We start from the raw sequence: 21,494 nt of genomic DNA, 5'->3' as shown, positions 1-21,494 counted from the left end.
TTAAGATAGGTTAATTAAAGAGCAAAAAACAGTCAGCCTTCTCTGCATGTTTAAGAAATGCAAAGGTTAGCTTTGCCTAGCTTTATCAAGCAGGCTAGAGAGTGTCACAGCCAGGCTAGAGGGTGTCACAGCCAGGCTAGAGGGTGTCACAGCCAGGCTAGAGGGTGTCACAGCCAGGCTAGAGGGTGTCACAGCTAGGCTAGAGGGTGTCACAGCCAGGCTAGAGGGTGTCACAGCCAGGTAGAGGGTGTCACAGCCAGGCTAGAGGGTGTAGAGGGTGTCACAGCCAGGCTAGAGGGTGTCACAGCCAGGCTAGAGGGTGTCACAGCCAGGCTAGAGGGTGTCACAGCCAGGCTAGAGGGTGTCACAGCTAGGCTAGAGGGTGTCACAGCCAGGCTAGAGGGTGTCACAGCCAGGTAGAGGGTGTCACAGCCAGGCTAGAGGGTGTAGAGGGTGTCACAACCAGGCTAGAGGGTGTCACAGCCAGGCTAGAGGGTGTCACAGCCAGGCTAGAGGGTGTCACAGCCAGGCTAGAGGGTGTCACAGCCAGGCTAGAGGGTGTCACAGCCAGGCTAGAGGGTGTCACAGTGTTTTTGTGAATGCTTGAGTATGAGGATCTGAGTGAATGTGTGTGTTCCTAAGAATTGTTTAGTCATATTGATGTAATAAGCCCCCCTCCCCCCATAACCCTTACCCCATCCTGACCCCTCCCCCCATAACCCTTACCCCGCCTGACCCCTCCCCCAAGTTATTAATATAACTTCTGTGACATTTGTCTTCGTATTCCTCCTCTTCATCACAGGCAATGGAGGATCAAGAGTCTGAGCTGATGATGGACCCCGAAGTCTGTTTTGATCCGCGGTTCATCGATGAGGAAGACCCGTATGGGGATGAGGGTGTTGAAGAGGAGACAGGCACTTCATTCCAGTCTCTCCTGGGAGATACCAGTACAAACACACTCCTGACTGGCTCAGTCTCGGATACCTTGGATATATCCGTATCGGATACCTGCAGAGAGACACACCTGGATGAGACACAAGCCCAGTTCAAGGACATGGACACCATGTTTAGAAGTTGTGTAGGAGAAACTACAGACTCTTTTGGGCTTCACCTGTCGACGACGGCCCACAAGAACACACACCTTAGTGGGTTAGGACAGATCCAGCCACACCATAGTGGGTTAGGACAGATCCAGCCACACCTTAGTGGGTTAGGACAGATCCAGCAACACCTTAGTGGGTTAGGACAGATCCAGCCACACCATAATAGGTTAGGACAGATCCAGCCACACCTTAGTGGGTTAGGACAGATCCAGCCACACCATAATGGGTTGGGACAGATCCAGCCACACCATAATGGGTTAGGACAGATCCAGCCACACCATAATGGGTTAGGACAGATCCAGCCACACCATAATGTGTTAGGACAGATCCAGCCACACAATAATGGGTTGGGACAGATCCAGCCACACCATAATGGGTTAGGACAGATCCAGCCACACCATAATGGGTTAGGACAGATCCAGCCACACCTTAGTGGATTAGGACAGATCCAGCCACACCATAATGTGTTAGGACAGATCCAGCCACACCTTAGTGGATTAGGACAGAACCAGCCACACCTTAGTGGGTTAGGACAGATCCAGCCACACCATAGTGGGTTAGGACAGATCCAGCCACACCATAGTGGGTTAGGACAGATCCAGCCACACCTTAGTGGGTTAGGACAGATCCAGCCACATCTTAGTGGGTTAGGACAGATCCAGCCACACCTTAGTGGGTTAGGACAGATCCAGCCACACCTTAGTGGGTTAGGACAGATCCAGCCACACCATAATGGGTTAGGACAGATCCAGCCACACCATAATGGGTTAGGACAGATCCAGCCACACCATAATGGGTTGGGACAGATCCAGCCACACCATAATGGGTTGGGACAGATCCAGCCACACCATAATGGGTTAGGACAGATCCAGCCACACCTTAGTGGATTAGGACAGATCCAGCCACACCATAGTGGATTAGGACAGATCCAGCCACACCATAATGGGTTAGGACAGATCCAGCCACACCATAATGGGTTAGGACAGATCCAGCCACACCTGAGGGAGATGGATGACCTGTTGAAGAGCTGTGAGGACATGACAGGTGTGTCCTTCAACTCCCGCCTGTCCACCAGGTACACAAACACTCACCTGACTGGACCAGCTCAGAACCAGTCAGACACACACCTGACTGGACCAGCTCAGAACCATGACCAGTTAGCCACACACCTGACTGGACCAGCTAAGAACCAGAACCAGTCAGACATACACCTGACTGGACCAGCTCAGAACCAGAACCAGTCAGACACACACCTGACTGGACCAGCTCAGAACCAGAACCAGTCAGACACACACCTGACTGGGCCAGCTCAGAACCAGTCAGATATACAGAAGATGGATGCTATGATGGGGAGCTGTGGTGGTAATGACTGTCACACAGGTGCATCCATCCTGACCTATACAGACACACACATGGAGGAGTCTAGGAACCAGTGCCAAAGTCACCTGAAGGAGGTGGAATCCATTTTGGATCAGAGTGGAGCCACAGGAGCCGCTGTCCAGCCTCAGTTGCCACCTCTTACCTCTGCAGGCACTCATGGCTGCGGCACTATGGCTGAGTATCAGACAGAGCTAATGGGGATGCTGGCCATGTTAGAGAACTGTACGGAAGAGACAGGAATTACCTTTGACCCCTTAGAGTGGACTTACCCCAGCTTACCAAAAGGATTTTGCCAACACAACACCAACATGAATAAGGTAACACAAGACAGACACATGGACAGAGGACTAACAACACAAGAACTCATGGAGTCTGTGGGGAATACCAAGACTGAAGGACTAGCATCTGGGAATGGTGTGGATCTGAAGCCATATTTGGGCAGTACCTTTGGCCAATTTGAGCCCCAAAGCTATCAAGCTATCTCGACAAAAATACATTCAGATTTGTTAGGAGACTGTGGAGAAACATACACAAGAGGACTTATGTCCATGGTGTGTGAAGAGGACACAGACAGGGGCACAGAGGGGGACATGATGAGAGGTCAACAACTAGAGACAGGAGTGGGAGGGGTGGAGATGAGGGGAGGGGTGGAGTTGAGGGGAGGGGTGGAGTTGAGGGGAGATCTACAACTAGAGACAGAGTTGGGAGGGGTGGAGTTGAGGGGAGGGATGGAGTTGAGGGGAGATCTACAACTAGAGACAGAGTTGGGAGGGGTGGAGTTGATGGGTTCCGTGTAGGAGTTGGGTACTGTGCTAGAGGGCTGTATCGAGGAGGTGGGGAGAATGGAGAAGAGACGGGATGAACTGATGGGAGAGCTACAGGCACTAAGGGAGGAGAAGACAGGGACAGAGGAAGGGAGAGAAGGAGGGCAAGCAGCACAGTTAAGGCAGGTGCTAAATATTGAGGCAGATGGGAGGAGGGAGGCGCGGATGAGGGAGTGGCAGTCTTTGAGGGCTGAGAGGAGAGAGGAGGAGATGAGGCTGTCCAGCGTGAGTCTGGAGAAGCAGGGTCTTCAGGAGGACATGAGGAGCCTGAAGAGGAGGCTGTTCTCTGTCGCCAGGGAGTGTGCTCACAACCAGGTCATCCTGGTAAGCCAGCAGCGTGAGGTGGCCCAGCTCAACAAGGAAGAGGTAGGGACAAGAGTGTTCTTCTGACCATTCCAGAACCTAATGAGCATTCACGAAACTTCTGGGTGTTCCAGCACCTTCTGAGCTTTTAGACAACCTTCTGAATGTTCCAAAACCTTACGTGCATTCTAGAACCTGAGCGTTCTATATAATTCCGGGGAGTTAGGATCTATATGAGTGTTCTGGAGCATTTTAAATGTTCCAGAATAGAGTGTTCCAGAACCGTCAGAGTGTTCGAAACCACATGTGTTCGAGAACAACTACAACTTCATCAGAGCTCAGAGAAGGCAATACAGGTTCTTCTGAGTTTCTCTCATGTCCCTCTCTCTCCCCCCCGTCTGTCTCTCTCTCTGTCTCTCCCTCTCACTCTCTCTCTTCCCCAGATGGAACTCGACACACTGATCATCCAGCTGACTGAGGAGGTGTCTCAACTCCGCTCCACCCACCAGACCCAGCTCTCCACCTTTCAGTCCCAGCTCCAGACACACAGCCAGACACCCAACCCCATAGAGGAGATGACCCAGAGCAAGAGGAACTCCTGTGGGGAGTTACAGCAGTACCTGCAGGGGGGGCTCAAGGCCCTGGAGGGAAGGTATTCTCTCTCAACATTGCCAGGTGTTATCAAAACCCCAAGGTGATCTCTTGTCAAGCATGGCACTAGGATTGACAGTTATGATGTAGGCAATAATCATGACTGATACTATAATCATTACTCATTTATCATGATACTAACTTCCATTATACCAAATCAAAGTTTATTGGTCACGTACACATATTTGCAGATGTTATGAGAGGTGCAACGCATTATCCTCTCTCCTCCTCCCCCAGGTATGAACCAATGCTGCTGGCCCTGTTGAAGCGGAGGGAGAGGACATCAGAGGCCCAGGTGAAGGCCAGGCAGCAGGCCCGGGAGTTGAGGGCCCGTCGGGGGCCCCTGAGGGAGGAGGGACAGAGGCTGGGGCTGCAGAGAGCCTGCCTGGAGGAGAGACTCGTACTGATGGAGACCCACAGGAGAGAGGACGTGGAGCAGTACAGGGTACGGAATGATGAAGGGAGAGATGGAATAAGGTCCAGTAGATTGGAATTACAAGGCTGTCCAGAAATGCTTCACACTCATAACAAATCCCTCCAACATACACAGACATAGATTAAAAACACCAGCCTTTCAGTTCATTATAAACACACGTCAGGTTTATGAACACACGTCAGGTTTATGAACACACATGTCAGGTTTATGAACCGTTTCTGAAGCCGTAGTTAGTCCCTTCGTCTCCCTCCCCACAGGAGACAGTGGACAGGCTGGAGGACACTAACAGAGAGCAGAAGACAAAGCTACAAATCCAGAAGAGGGAAACCAAGGAGACGGAGGAACTGAGAGACAGACTTACTAAACAACTCCACCTGTACAGGTGAGACAATTAACCCTTTCACGCTCCTAACTCATATTAGCTTTTAGAATCAGTGAATTATATTAAGTAACTAGAGACTCTAGCTTAAAATATGGTTAACAAGGTTGTAAATATTAACTGTAATCTGGTGTGTTTTTTTTTTCTCTTTAGGGGTATTGTTGAAGACAATAACAAGAATGATGTAAGCAGAGTGCAAGAGAAAACCACCGGGACAAATAGAAGTGTTTCAGTTTAGGTTACAAGAGACAAACAATCTTTTCTTAGTTCATGGGTCACTTGTTTCCAACAATCATACCATCCTTACAAATGCACTTTTATACACCTTTCAGAAGGTTCTATTCTATTGTCAATAAAACCCAGGAAGTAGAAAACCAGGAAGTAGAAAACCAGGAAAAACCAAGGCAGTTTTGTACACCGGTAGCTGAAATCTGTGGAGAATTCCCATCAGGTTGGGAAGGGTGTCTGGAGAAAACAAGCTCGCCGTCATTCTCATTCTAGACATGGTAAGACATCTGTAGAGAAGAAGGTTCTGGAACATTCTGAAGATAGATGTAATGCATTCTTTACAGTGCAACAAATAAAAGGTGTTCTGTTAAACTAAACTGTGTCTGTGAGATGAGTTAGAGCACAGAGACTTGTGTTCCAAAATGGCACCCTATTCCCTACATAGGGCCCTACTTTTGATTAGGGCCCTATGTCAAAAGTAGTGCACTATGTAGGGATTAGGGTGCCATATGGGACAGAGCGAGGGAGAGGGATGGTGTGCATATAAGGGCAACATGGTGGAATGTTTTTAAACGATGACAGAGGCTAATGGAGTGAGAGTGAGCTCAGAAATAGTGTACCAAAATGGCACCCTATTCCCTATGTAGTGCACTACTTTTGACCAGGACCTATAGGGAATGGGGGTGCCATTTTGAATGCAAGATGCCACCCTACCCTAGACTATACACATTAAAGCTATGACCAGTAGAATCACTGTTTGACATCACAGACAGACGGTTGGTTTTAAGTAAACATCTAAAAGAGGTAGGTTTAAAAATAGTCCCCTTTCTGTATTTAATAAGATTACAGAAGTCATGTGTGTCTCCTGGTATATGATTTCACAAGATGGATGATTAACGGAGTGACTAAACATTTTCAAATGAATGACTTCAGGAAAAAGAGCAACTGCATTAGTATAAATCTGTCTCAGAGGGAGAGAGGTCTTGAAACAGTCTCGCTTTAGGAGGTCTTAAGTCTCGCTTTAGGAGGTCTTAAGTCTCGCTTTAGGAGGTCTTCAGTCTCGCTTTAGGAGGTCTTCAGTCTCGCTTTAGGAGGTCTTCAGTCTCGCTTTAGGAGGTCTTCAGTCTCGCTTTAGGAGGTCTTCAGTCTCGCTTTAGGAGGTCTTCAGTCTCGCTTTAGGAGGTCTTCAGTCTCGCTTTAGGAGGTCTTCAGTCTCGCTTTAGGAGGTCTTCAGTCTCACTTTAGGAGGTCTTCAGTCTCGCTTTAGGAGGTCTTCAGTCTCGCTTTAGGAGGTCTTCAGTCTCGCTTTAGGAGGTCTTCAGTCTCGCTTTCGGAGGTCTTCAGTCTCACTTTAGGAGGTCTTCAGTCTCACTTTAGGAGGTCTTCAGTCTCACTTTAGGAGGTCTTCAGTCTCACTTTGAGGTCTTAAGTCTCACTTTAGGAGGTCTTAAGTCTCGCTTTAGGAGGTCTTAAGTCTCTCTTTAGGTGGTCTTAAGTCTCGCTTTAGGTGGTCTTAAGTCTCTCTTTAGTAGGTCTTGAAACAGTCTCGCTGGTGGAGGTCTTGAAACAGTCTCGCTTTAGGAGGTCTTGAAACAGTCTCGCTTTAGGTCTTGAAACAGTCTCGCTGGTGGAGGTCTTGAAACAGTCTCGCTTTAGGAAACCACACTTATGGGACATTTCCACCTGTGACTAAGCCTGTAGTATTACCAAATAAAGGCTCAGACGTGTCTGTTTCCACCTCCACGGACCGGCACTCGTGTCTCACTGGACCACGGCTCTGGCTGGCTAGCTCTGAATTTCATTTACATGACAATGGCTAACTGAACATGAGTTTACACCTTCCCACCAAGCACCGGTCTTGACGATACAGAGGTTGTTGATTCTGCTCAACACTCACAAGTCTTTTAGTGTCACACTGATAGGAAACATACTTCACCAAAAAAATAAAAGACGATAGTTTACGTAACATAAACGCTGGAGACACACCGGAGCAAGGGGAAGGGGGAAGTCTCGGGTGGAATTGACCCGTAGGTATTAGACAAAGAACAAAGCATTATCAACGGAGTGAATTAGAGTCAACAAGCTTAACGGGGGGAAAAAAACACGTTTAACCCATCATGATACTCATTCAAATGAACGACAAGTCAACAGCTGAATGGAAAAACATTTTTATTCGGAAAGCACAACTGAATAGAGGAGTAAGATGACAAGGAAAAGACATGTATACAATATGAAAAAACAGACATCACAATATAAAACCAGACATTACAATATCCAATCCACCTAGGACTAGCTAAACACGAAATGATATATATAATATCTGGCTCCATGGGGCTATTGAATGTAAATGTGACATTCTGCATAATGGTTAGTACAGATACTTGTTTCGTAGAGAGGATACCAACTTAGCTCTTTAACCAGAGGCCTTGTTGTTAAAGAAGAAGAGAAGAAGAACAAGAAGTGATGGGACAGAGACTATTGACTATCCTATTCAGTGGGAAATGGCCCTTCTAACAGCATTTGTAAAATGGGAGTTTGTCGTATCACCACGGGTGGAGGGGGGGGGGGGGGCAATGGAGGGATTATAAAAAAAAATAAAAAAAAACACACTTTATATTACAGTACAAAACCAGTTCTTGAAGAGAGAGATTTTTCTTAAGACAATAAATTACTATTTTACAATGCAGAGAGAGCAAGCAAGAGACAGAGAGGGAGAGACAGAAAGAGAGAGAGCGAGAAACAGAGAGAGAGAGTGAGAGCGAGAGAGACAGAGAGAGCGGGAGAGACAGAGAGAGACAGCGAGAGCGAGAGAGAGCGAGAGAGAGAGAGACAGCGAGTGCCAGAGAGAGAGACAGCGAGAGCCAGAGAGAGAGAGACAGCGAGAGCCAGAGAGAGAGACAGCGAGAGCCAGAGAGAGAGACAGCGAGAGAGAGAGAGAGAGACAGACAGCGAGAGAGAGAGAGAGACAGACAGCGAGAGAGAGAGAGACAGCGAGAGAGAGAGAGAGACAGCGAGAGAGAGAGAGACAGCGAGAGAGAGAGAGACAGCGAGAGAGACAGCGAGAGCGAGAGAGAGCGAGAGAGAGAGACAGCGAGTGCCAGAGAGAGAGCGACAGCGAGAGAGAGAGACAGCGAGAGAGAGAGAGACAGCGAGAGCGAGAGACAGCGAGAGAGAGAGAGACAGCGAGACAGATTTGGGTATCTGTGCTTTACTATTTATAATTTAACTTTTACTTTACTGTAGTCCTAAAGAAAATATTGTAAAAAATAAAAATTCCCCTGACAACCCAAAGTACTTGATACATTTTGAATGCTTAGTAGAAGATAAAAATGCTGAAACACACTATTATCTAGAGAACATCCCTGGTCATCCCTACTGCCTCTGATCTGGAGGACTCACTAAACAGAGAACATCCCTGGTCATCCCTACTGCCTCTGATCTGGAGGACTCACTAAACAGAGAACATCCCTGGTCATCCCTACTGCCTCTGATCTGGAGGACTCACTAAACAGAGAACATCCCTGGTAGTCCCTACTGCCTCTGATCTGGAGGACTCACTAAACAGAGAACATCCCTGGTCATCCCTACTGCCTCTGATCTGGAGGACTCACTAAACAGAGAACATCCCTGGTCATCCCTACTGCCTCTGATCTGGAGGACTCACTAAACAGAGAACATCCCTGGTAGTCCCTACTGCCTCTGATCTGGAGGACTCACTAAACAGAGAATATCCCTGGTCATCCCTACTGCCTCTGATCTGGAGGACTCACTAAACAGAGAACATCCCTGGTCATCCCTACTGCCTCTGATCTGGTAGACTCACTAAACAGAGAACATCCCTGGTCATCTCTACTGCCTCTGATCTGGCAGACTCACTAAACAGAGAACATCCCTGGTCATCCTTACTGCCTCTGATCTGGTAGACTCACTAAACAGAGAACATCCCTGGTCATCTCTACTGTCTCTGATCTGGCAGACTCACTAAATGATTTATACATTTACTTTTAATACTTAACTATACAGTATTTAAAACCAAATACGTTTACTCAAGTAGTATTTTACTGCGTTACTTTTACATGAGTAATTTTCTATTAATGATCCGTTCTACTACACATCATTCCGGCTAGAGGGTGGCCGCTAGATCAGAACGTTCGCTAGCTAACTAACTAGAGGGTGACCGCTAGATCAGAACGTTCGCTAGCTAACTAACTAGAGGGTGACCGCTAGATCAGAACATTCGCTAGCTAACTAACTAGAGGGTGACCGCTAGATCAGAACGTTCGCTAGCTAACTAACTAGAGGGTGACCGCTAGATCAGAACATTCGCTAGCTAACTAACTAGAGGGTGACCGCTAGATCAGAACATTCACTAGCTAGCTAACAAGCTGGTGTGTGCAGAGCGGCACCAGAATTAACATTTAAAAACAAAAGTCTTACCTTTTTGTAGTTAAATAAATCCAATGTGAAAACGTGATAACTATAGTATCCTTAAAACTTTGACGCTATCCATCCCTGTCGCAGGATTATTTTCGTCAGCAACTGTTGAATAGCATAGCGCCACAGTCATATAATATTACAAAAGAAAATATTCATTTTCATGAAATCACAAGTGCAATATTGCAAAACACAACTTAGCCTTTTGTTAGCTAGCATTGAAAAAGTGAATCAATTTCCTCAAATAAAACCTCTCTCCCTAATTGGTGAATAATGCTTGTTAAGTCAGTAGCTACAGTAGACTATGCATGAGTCAGAGGGAAGGGCCGGTAACCTGGTAACACAGGCAAACGTTTTCAGCTGGCAGAACACTGGAACAAGAGTCTGAGTGACAAAGTGAGGGCTTTGTTGCAGTTTTATTTTTTGTTTGACTGGGAAAGAATGCCCAGAACGTAAAAGATAGTTGTTAACCGGTCCCCATGTACACACATATTGTGTACTTATCAATTTATTACTATGCATATTAGCTACCTTCTAACCTGTTGTTCGTTGACTTTTTACTGTGGGATTATTGCACTGCAATGTTTAACCAAGGTAAAAGACAGTTTCAGGTTGGATAGTGTCCTGTAGTTCCTCACGTCCACCAACAGCAGTTAGGCACCGTCTACATAGTGACAAATTACATTTTTCAAATTTCAATAGCTCTTTAACAATGACTCCAAACACTTTCAAGCCTGGTTGTAGCTAACCCGTAGATGGCATAGACACACATTGCACACCCTTTAGTTTGTCCATTATCATCTCACAAGGTTTTACAATAATTATTTCAACATTTTGAATTTCAATAGGTCCTTGGTCATGTGACCTAATGTCCACTGACTATCCTTCTATATTGCACACTTGTTTGTGTACTGTAGAATCACACGGTGTAACGTACATTTTTAATAGTTTCAAATTTGCAATAACTCCTTGGTCATTTCAATTACACACCTAAGAAGCATGCAGTGGACATACACCCATATTGCATTACCTCTAGTCATGTCTCTTCTACATTGTTGTACATTATTATTAGTTTGACAATTAGAGGGTTCAGTCCAGGGTTGTGTTAACCCTCTAAAATGTATCTTCAATAATTGGTAGTTCTAAGAACTACTTTTCCCTGTTTTGTTTCCCCCCCCCCCACCCACAGTATTTAACACAAAGGGAGAGAGACAGATAATTAGGTCCTTTCGTCATTAATATCAACCATAAAGGATAAGGGCAAAGAACAAGAGTCATGTTATTAATTGCCTAAAGCAGGGATGGAGAGTGAGCTGGTGAGGTAGACTGGACAATACATATACTGAACAGGGATGGAGAGTGAGCTAGGCTGGTCAATATATATACACACTGAACAGGGATGGATTGTGAGCTGGTGAGGTAGACTGGACAATACATATACTGAACATTTAACCACAGTAATGGTGGCCAGAAAATGAATTAATACAAATATTGACAAATTGTAGACCTTTAAATCTTTCCCAACATGTCAGACACTTAAGTTCAATTAAATATGAAACATTTCACCGTGTTAACTTTCTCTGTATCCCTGGTTGATGTACATGTCAGAGCCTCTTCAGTGTGGATGGGGTAATGCATACATTCTCCAACAACAAAGACTGCACTTCCTGTTTGTGTTCTTTACTCTGTTGAACTTGTCTTCATTCCTAGGCACAGCACATGGAACCACCATTGGCATGCAAAACATTCAATCTAAAAACAAAACAAGTGTAACACGTTATAAATAATATCAATGCACTATGACAAATTAGCCATCCATTGTGTTATATCATAAATTGTCTTACATGCCGTCACCGTTGTCAAAAGATTATACACATGTTAAATAAAGTTACTAACCCAGTCAGTCTTTGGGCCACATCCAGGTTCTTTATCAGTGGCACACATGAAGCGGTTGTTGGCTTTGTGGAACTCTGAAAACATAGGCATGACCTGAACATATGACTGTCCCACACAACAATAAAGAATTTACTCTGAATTAAATGTCATTACCAGACATGTTTTGTCTATCCTCAACCATGTGTTTTAAGCAGTTGCTCCATGTGTTTTTTAAGGTTCCATATCAATTTGGGAGGGGATGTTGGGAAAGTTCTGTGCAACTTTCTTGGCCATCTACACCAAAAAAATTAAATAGAGTTTTTGACCTAATTGTCACATAACAGCTAATTCATTATTGAAAATATAACTATCAAACCTGCATTACAAAGACCCCACAGCTGAAGGTGTCCTGCTGCATGCTGGGAGTTATTTCCCCTCCTTTCCACTTTATGTCCACCCAGTCGTCTTTTCCATGGCAGGACCTTCTCATTTTGAAGTATTCCCTTTTTATATGTAAAACTAATGATATAATAAAAAATTTAAATTAAATAAGAATGATTAGTTATAGGCAAATTAATACACAAGCTACATTTGTATGTTGTTTTCCTTATCACTATATTCTAGTAGTAATTTATTAGTAGAGGACATTTCCTTCATGCCCCATTCTACACACAGCCTAAAGTATAGGCACTGAACCATGTACAGGACAATAAAAGTAGCATATAGGATCCAACCCTATCACAGAGCGAATAAATGTACAGTCGTGGCCAAAAGTGGAGAATGACACAAATATTAATTTTCAAAGTCTGCTGTCTCAGTTTGTATGATGGCAATTTGCATATACTCCAGAATGTTATGAAGTAATCAGATTAATTGCAAAGTCCCTCTTTGCCATGCAAATGAACACACGGTAAAGGGGGGGGGGGGGGGGGGGGGGGGGGGGGGGGGGGCAGGAAAAGGGGGCTGAGCTGGACGCAGGGAAAGAAACAAATAACCAAAAACACCCCTAAGCTAGACTAGCCTACTTCAATACAGCTAACTAACTAACCAGAAACACCCCTAAGCTAGACTAGCCTACTGCTATACAGCTAACTAACTAACCAAAAACACCCCTAAGCTAAACTAGCCTACTGCTATACAGCTAACTAACTAACCAAAAACACCCCTAAGCTAGACTAGCCTACTTCAATACAGCTAACTAACTAACCAGAAACACCCCTAAGCTAGACTAGCCTACTTCAATACAGCTAACTAACTAACCAAAAACACCCCTAAGCTAGACTAGCCTACTTCAATAACAGCTAACTAACCAAAAATACAGTGGGTGGTCCGCCCAGTTCTAACTAGTGTATTTAGACAACGTTTACCTACGGGTAGTGTATGCCCATGGGCGACTTGTCTTGGTACCGCCTTTTCCCACCAACAAACAAACAGTATAACAATACTCACAGGTGGTGACATGTAGTTGTAACCACAAAACAAGAGCTCTAGAGTGAGACTGCATGACAGAGAGATTGAACTATTGACAAAACAACTGACAGGGTTTTTTAAACCAAGGGAAAAAGGAATGTGATTGGGTAATGGAAACAGGAGGAGGTGTGTCTTCTGATTGACGACTGTTTGGTGACTGATTGGGGAACGATGATTGTCACCTGTGAGGGGAGAAGGAGAGAAAAGAAATACACACAGGATACCTGTAACTGTAACACACGTTATCAAGCTCACCGTGACTGACAAATCACTGCCTATTACTGTGATTTAAAAAGAGCATATGAAACATTGTTTTTCATGAGGCCTACTTGTGCGCCTTCTTTTAAGCACCTCTGTCTGAACACCTCTCCTGTCCTTGATCCATTCCACATACAGCCATTTGCGGATCTTTTCAGTGTCCATGTGAAAGATAGTTATCGTGAGGATGGAACATTTGTTGACTTAAAAGTTTTTTAAACACCCATGTAAAATGAAGGCCTGCAAAGCTTACAGATTTAAGTCTAATAGCATGAGATGACAGTAGACAAACATCAGAGGGTGCAATGTATAGGCCTACTGAGTGGACATTCTGAACCTTGTTTGAAGTCACCAGGACACATGACCAAGGAGCTATTGAAATTCTACATTTTGAAAAATGAAAATGGACAAACTAAAGGTTGTGCAACATAGAACAGTAGTCAGTGGACATTCTGAACCTTGTTTGAAGTAAGTTGGTCACATGACCATGGAGCTATTGAAATTTGAATGTAATAAAAGGTTGTACTTTGTTGACGCTCCCTAACTAATTCAACTAGGAATACAAGATGCTGCTCACATTTCCATGTGTTTATTAGCTTTGGAAAGCAAATTTGTGTCTAAATCGTGAAAACAAGACCTGTGCAATGTTGTGTGCAATTTTTCCAACATCATGACACTTATTTGGAGTCTGTGGCTCAAGTGGTTTGAAAGCTATTGAGGTTTGAAAGCGTGAATATCCGTCGAATATCGAACTTGAAACTGTCTTTACCTCAGTCAATGTTTAGGGAGCTTGCGCGTAACCATTTCAATAAAGTAACGACCCTGGGTTTATAAGCGCGGAAATCGACCCTGCCGCACGAGCATGCTTTTGCGGCACAGTCGATAGCGCGCCGGACCTCGGGCTAGAAGGTCGAGGGTTCGAGACCTGCTCCATGCTGTTTCATTACAATATATATTGTAAACTGTGTACGTGACGAATACAATTTGATCAGACTTTCAATGACACCTAGAAAGCTACCTTAGGTTAAGACAAGGTATTGGAATACATACATACTAACTTTACTAGCTAGCTACCTTCATTAACTAGCTGGTTAGCTCGCTAGCTACATTCGTCAAAATTAAAGTCAGAGCGCACACTAAATGAGTGTCTTTGGCCAGACCGCAAGTGTGTATCCGACCAGGCTTCCGTAGAAATAGCGGCGCATCAGCACGCTAGCAAGCTAACGTTGGAATGAATGTGTAGCTACTAGCTAGCTGGTTAGCAAGCTTGTATCATCACTATATGAACAGTAACATAGCAACAACATGACCATTACCTTCCTTATCGGCCATTATAACGAATCCACGGGACAGACTAGGGAATCTTGAACTCGTCTGGCTACCTCACATGGGGCACATTAGCTAAATGGCAAAAATGTTACAAAATGCACTTTGTGTCTCGACCACCGTCAACACGTTGGCGCCAACACCGACAAGGCAAAGAGGCGCTCAGCAAGAGAGCCTGGTCTGACGCCATTTTGGTACCCCCCCCCCCAAAAAAAGTTTCACATGGCCCCTAATCAGTTGAATTCTACAGGCAGTTTTGGAAGTTACTAGATTACCCTATTTATGTTTATGTTTATGCTTCAAGATTGCGTTAAAAATGGTGAAATGGTCTCCACTATGAAAGCCTTATTTCACTGATTCCAAAGCCGATAAAAGACCCTTCTCTCATTGACACTTGGAGACAAATTACAGTTATTAAATATTGATTACACATTACACATTAATTGCTCTAGTTTATGCCAAACAATTAAAGAAAGGAATAGATAATATTATGAATATTTAGGAATACATCTATTTAAAAAAAAAAACACTTAAGTCAGACAACATATTAATTTCTCTCATAAAAAAAAGAAAACCAATTATATGTTTAATAATTGGCTACAAAGGACTCTTTCTATACTTGGGAGAGTGATTCTGTCCAAGGCAGAGGGACTGTCTCGCTTTTGTCTACCCCTCATTATCTTTATCTGTAAATCCCTCTACCTGTAAAGAGATCAATATGACGTTTCTTGACTTCATCTGGAAAAATAAGTCTCACAAACTAAAAAAGTCAGTCCTCTCTAATAAAAGAGGTGAAAGAGGTCTGGAAGTCTTGGATTTCGTTGACATAAATAACACTTCCAAGATCAATTGGTTGAAGAGATGTTTGCTCAATACATAATCAGTGTGGTATTAATAAGTGTTTATTAAGTAGGGAGGTCTTCAGTTTTTCCTGCTAAATTGACTAGGTTTCACCAACAAGCTTAAATATCCTGAGAAATATATTTCCTGCACAATTTTTCCCCGCATAAAGCTATTTTGTGTAATTAGCAGTAACACACACTAACCGACTTCGTCTATGTCCCCATCCGTCTAGGAGCAGTAACAGTGTAAGGTCTCTCGGCCCCGCCCCTCAGTCCTCAACACCCCGGAACCTGTCCGTCCCTCCCGGATCCTCCCATTGGACAGCAGCCTGCTGTTTGAGTACCTGCTCTTCCTCTACCTTGCTGGTGGCACTGTTCATTGGGTGTCTGTCTCACTTCCTAAAACTATGATAGTTCTCCCTCATTAGAGCTAGTGGGTGTCTGTCTCACTTCCTAAAACTATGATAGTTCTCCCTCATTAGAACTAGTGATGTTTTAATAAAGATCTTTGATTTCCAAGATCACAGTGTGTCTGGTCCTGAACTCATCCCTGTCCCTCTATTTCAGAGTCTCCAGTTGAGCGGGGGCTGCTCCCAGAGTGCGGACCGGTGGGGCAGAATGGGACCCTCTAACCTAACCCTAACCCTACCACTACCATCCAACCAGCTGTGTCTGATCAGACACCTGGAGTGTGGCCAACCAATGACTTTCCCCACCATTTATTTACCTGTGGACCCAGAGAAACGTCCCAGTCTGGCCCGGAACACAGAGTTGTTGTTCCAGCACCCTGCCACCAGATGGGGCAGGCATGTTAAGAATCCAGGGTGGTGAGGAGGGAAGAGGGACTCCATGATGCAATTGGCAACAGAGGAGGTCACTTGACCTAGATTGGGGTGAGAGTGGAGGATGAGCTTAGAGAGAAGAAGAGAGGGAAAAGGAGAGCTGAAGGAGAAGAGAGGGAGGGGAAAAAGGAGAGCTGAAGGAGAAGAGAAGGAGGGGAAAAAGGAGAGCTGAAGGAGAAGAGAGGGAGGGGAAAAAGGAGAGCTGAAGGAGAAGAGAGGGATGGGGAAAAGGAGAGCTGAAGGAGAAGAGAGGGAGGGGAAAAAGGAGAGCTGAAGGAGAAGAGAGGGAGGGGGAAAAGGAGAGCTGAAGGAGAAGAGAGGGATGGGGAAAAGGAGAGCTGAAGGAGAAGAGAGGGAGGGGAAAAAGGAGAGCTGAAGGAGAAGAGAGGGAGGGGAAAAAGGAGAGCTGAAGGAGAAGAGAGGGAGGGGAAAAAGGAGAGCTGAAGGAGAAGAGAAGGAGGGGAAAAAGGAGAGCTGAAGGAGAAGAGAGGGAGGGGAAAAAGGAGAGCTGAAGGAGAAGAGAGGGAGGGGAAAAAGGAGAGCTGAAGGAGAAGAGAGGGAGGGGAAAAAGGAGAGCTGAAGGAGAAGAGAAGGAGGGGAAAAAGGAGAGCTGAAGGAGAAGAGAGGGAGGGGAAAAAGGAGAGCTGAAGGAGAAGAGAGGGAGGGGAAAAAGGAGAGCTGAAGGAGAAGAGAGGGAGGGGAAAAAGGAGAGCTGAAGGAGAAGAGAGGGAGGGGAAAAGGGAGAGCTGAAGGAGAAGAGAAGGAGGGGAAAAAGGAGAGCTGAAGGAGAAGAGAGGGAGGGGAAAAAGGAGAGCTGAAGGAGAAGAGAGGGAGGGGAAAAAGGAGAGCTGAAGGAGAAGAGAAGGAGGGGAAAAGGAGAGCTGAAGGAGAAGAGAGGGAGGGGGAAAAGGAGAGCTGAAGGAGAAGAGAGGGAGGGGAAAAAGGAGAGCTGAAGGAGAAGAGAAGGAGGGGAAAAAGGAGAGCTGAAGGAGAAGAGAAGGAGGGGAAAAGGAGAGCTGAAGGAGAAGAGAGGGAGGGGAAAAAGGAGAGCTGAAGGAGAAGAGAGGGAGGGAAAAAGGAGAGCTGAAGGAGAAGAGAGGGAGGGGAAAAGGGAGAGCTGAAGGAGAAGAGAGGGATGGGGAAAAGGAGAGCTGAAGGAGAAGAGAGGGAGGGGAAAAAGGAGAGCTGAAGGAGAAGTGTCGTACCCAGTGTATATTCCTGGATGATATCAGATTGGGAGTGGGACAGAGCTTAGACAGTGTTTTACTCATGCTTTTTAAAAAATGAACCTCCGCTTTTCCTTCATCTCTGTATTTCTGTACATGCTTTTTTCCCCATTGTCATTATCCTTCCCTCTTGACAAATCAAATCACATTTTATTGGTCACATACACATATTTAGCAGATGTTATTGTAGGTGTAGCAAAATGCTTGTGTATTTTGCTACAACAGTATCTAACAATACACAAACATCTAAAGTAAAAGAATGGAGTTAAGAAATATGTAAATATTAGGACAAACAATGTGAGTGGCATTAACTAAACTACAGTAGAATAGAATACAGTATATACATATGAGATGAGTACAGCAGTATGAAAACATTATTAAGGTGACTAGTTAGTAAATACAGTAGAATAGAATACAGTATTTACATATGAGATGAGTACAGCAGTATGTAAACATTATTAAGGTGACTAGTTAGTAAATACAGTAGAATAGAATACAGTATTTACATATGAGATGAGTACAGCAGTATGTAAACATTATTAAAGTGACTAGTTAGTAAATACAGTAGAATAGAATACAGTATTTACATATGAGATGAGTACAGCAGTATGTAAACATTATTAAAGTGACTAGTTAGTAAATACAGTAGAATAGAATACAGTATTTACATATGAGATGAGTAAAGCAGTATGTAAACATTATTAAAGTGACTAGTGTTCCATTATTAAAGTGATCAATTATTCTATGTCTATGTATATAAAATCAAATGTTAATTGTCAAATGCGCCGAATACAACAGGTGTAGTAGACCTTACAGTTAAATGCTTACTTACAAGCCCTTAACCAACAATATAGTTTTAAGAAAATACAAAAAAAGTTAAAATAAATAAAGGGCAGCAGTAAAATAACAATGTGGAGGCTATATACAGGGTGTTACGGTACAGAGTCAATGTGGAGGCTATATACAGGGTGTTACGGTACAGAGTCAATGTGGAGGCTATATACAGGGTGTTACGGTACAGAGTCAATGTGGAGGATATATACAGGGTGTTACGGTACAGAGTCAATGTGGAGACTATATACAGGGTGTTACGGTACAGAGTCAATGTGGAGGGTATATACAGGGTGTTACGGTACAGAGTCAATGTGGAGGATATATACAGGGTGTTACGGTACAGAGTCAATGTGGAGGATATATACAGGGTGTTACGGTACAGAGTCAATGTGGAGGATATATACAGGGTGTTACGGTACAGAGTCAATGTGGAGACTATATACAGGGTGTTACGGTACAGAGTCAATGTGGAGGCTATATACAGGGTGTTACGGTACAGATTCAATGTGGAGACTATATACAGGGTGTTACGGTACAGAGTCAATGTGAAGACTATATACAGGGTGTTACGGTACAGAGTCAATGTGGAGGCTATATACAGGGTATTACGGTACAGAGGCAATGTGGAGACTATATACAGGGTATTACGGTACAGAGGCAATGTGGAGACTATATACAGGGGGAACCGGTACAGAGTCAATGTGGAGGCTATATACAGGGTGTTACGGTAAAGAGTCAATGTGGAGGCTATATACAGGGTGTTACGGTACAGAGTCAATGTGGAGGCTATATACAGGGTGTTACGGTACAGAGTCAATGTGGAGGCTATATACAGGGTGTTACGGTACAGAGTCAATGTGGAGACTATATACAGGGTGTTACGGTACAGAGTCAATGTGGAGGCTATATACAGGGTGTTACGGTACAGAGTCAATGTGGAGGCTATATACAGGGTATTACGGTACAGAGTCAATGTGGAGGCTATATACAGGGTATTACGGTACAGAGTCAATGTGGAGGCTATATACAGGGTGTTACGGTACAGAGTCAATGTGGAGGCTATATACAGGGTGTTACGGTACAGAGTCAATGTGGAGGCTATATACAGGGGGAACCGGTACAGAGTCAATGTGGAGGCTATATACAGGGTGTTACGGTACAGAGTCAATGTGGAGGCTATATACAGGGTGTTACGGTACAGAGTCAATGTGGAGGCTATATACAGGGGGAACCGGTACAGAGTCAATGTGGAGGCTATATACAGGGTATTACGGAACAGAGTCAATGTGGAGGCTATATACAGGGTGTTACGGTACAGAGTCAATGTGGAGGCTATATACAGGGTATTACGGTACAGAGGCAATGTGGAGGCTATATACAGGGGGAACCGGTACAGAGTCAATGTGGAGGCTATATACAGGGGGAACCGGTACAGAGTCAATGTGGAGGCTATATACAGGGTATTACGGTACAGAGTCAATGTGGAGGCTATATACAGGGTGTTACGGTACAGAGTCAATGTGGAGGCTATATACAGGGTGTTACGGTACAGAGGCAATGTGGAGACTATATACAGGGTATTACGGTACAGAGGCAATGTGGAGACTATATACAGGGTATTACGGTACCGAGTCAATGTGGAGGCTAAATACACGGGGTACCGGTACAGAGTCAATGTGGAGACTATATACAGGGTGTTACGGTACAGAGTCAATGTGGAGGCTATATACAGGGTGTTACGGTACAGAGTCAATGTGGAGGCTATATACAGGGGGAACCGGTACAGAGTCAATGTGGAGGCTATATACAGGGTATTACGGTACAGAGTCAATGTGGAGGCTATATACAGGGTGTTACGGTACAGAGTCAATGTGGAGGCTATATACAGGGTGTTACGGTACAGAGGCAATGTGGAGACTATATACAGGGTATTACGGTACAGAGGCAATGTGGAGACTATATACAGGGTATTACGGTACCGAGTCAATGTGGAGGCTAAATACACGGGGTACCGGTACAGAGTCAATGTGGAGACTATATACAGGGTGTACCGGTACAGAGTCAATGTGGAGGCTATATACAGGGTGTAACGGTACAGAGTCAATGTGGAGGCTATATACAGGGTGTACCGGTACAGAGTCAATGTGGAGGCTATATACAGGGGGTACCGGTACTGAGTCAATGTGGAGACTATATACAGGGTATTAAGGTACAGAGTCAATGTGGAGGCTATATACAGGGTGTTACGGTAAAGAGTCAATGTGGAGGCTATATACAGGGTGTTACGGTACAGAGTCAATGTGGAGGCTATATACAGGGTGTTACGGTACAGAGTCAATGTGGAGGCTATATACAGGGTGTTACGGTACAGAGTCAATGTGGAGGCTATATACAGGGTGTTACGGTACAGAGTCAATGTGGAGACTATATACAGGGTGTTACGGTACAGAGTCAATGTGGAGGCTATATACAGGGTGTTACGGTACAGAGTCAATGTGGAGGCTTTATACAGGGTATTACGGTACAGAGTCAATGTGGAGGCTATATACAGGGTATTACGGTACAGAGTCAATGTGGAGGCTATATACAGGGTGTTACGTTACAGAGTCAATGTGGAGGCTATATACAGGGTGTTACGGTACAGAGTCAATGTGGAGGCTATATACAGGGGGAACCGGTACAGAGTCAATGTGGAGGCTATATACAGGGTGTTACGGTACAGAGTCAATGTGGAGGCTATATACAGGGTGTTACGGTACAGAGTCAATGTGGAGGCTATATACAGGGGGAACCGGTACAGAGTCAATGTGGAGGCTATATACAGGGTATTACGGAACAGAGTCAATGTGGAGGCTATATACAGGGTGTTACGGTACAGAGTCAATGTGGAGGCTATATACAGGGTATTACGGTACAGAGGCAATGTGGAGGCTATATACAGGGGGAACCGGTACAGAGTCAATGTGGAGGCTATATACAGGGTGTTACGGTACAGAGTCATTGTGGAGGCTATATACAGGGTGTTACGGTACAGAGTCAATGTGGAGGCTATATACAGGGTGTTACGGTACAGAGTCAATGTG

The 21,494-nt window shown here is 44.7% G+C and overlaps 1 pseudogene; it reads left to right on the top strand.

The window, feature by feature from the left end:
• The first annotated feature begins 2,110 nt into the window (after window positions 1-2,110).
• Window positions 2,111-5,314, top strand: LOC139391608 (uncharacterized; annotated as a pseudogene).
• Window positions 5,315-21,494: the final 16,180 nt, after the last annotated feature.

This window comes from Oncorhynchus clarkii, chromosome 32, assembly GCF_045791955.1.
Source record: "Oncorhynchus clarkii lewisi isolate Uvic-CL-2024 chromosome 32, UVic_Ocla_1.0, whole genome shotgun sequence".
NCBI lineage: Eukaryota > Metazoa > Chordata > Actinopteri > Salmoniformes > Salmonidae > Oncorhynchus > Oncorhynchus clarkii.
The sequence above is the reverse complement of the archived record's forward strand: the minus strand, read 5'-3'. Positions and strand labels throughout refer to the sequence as shown.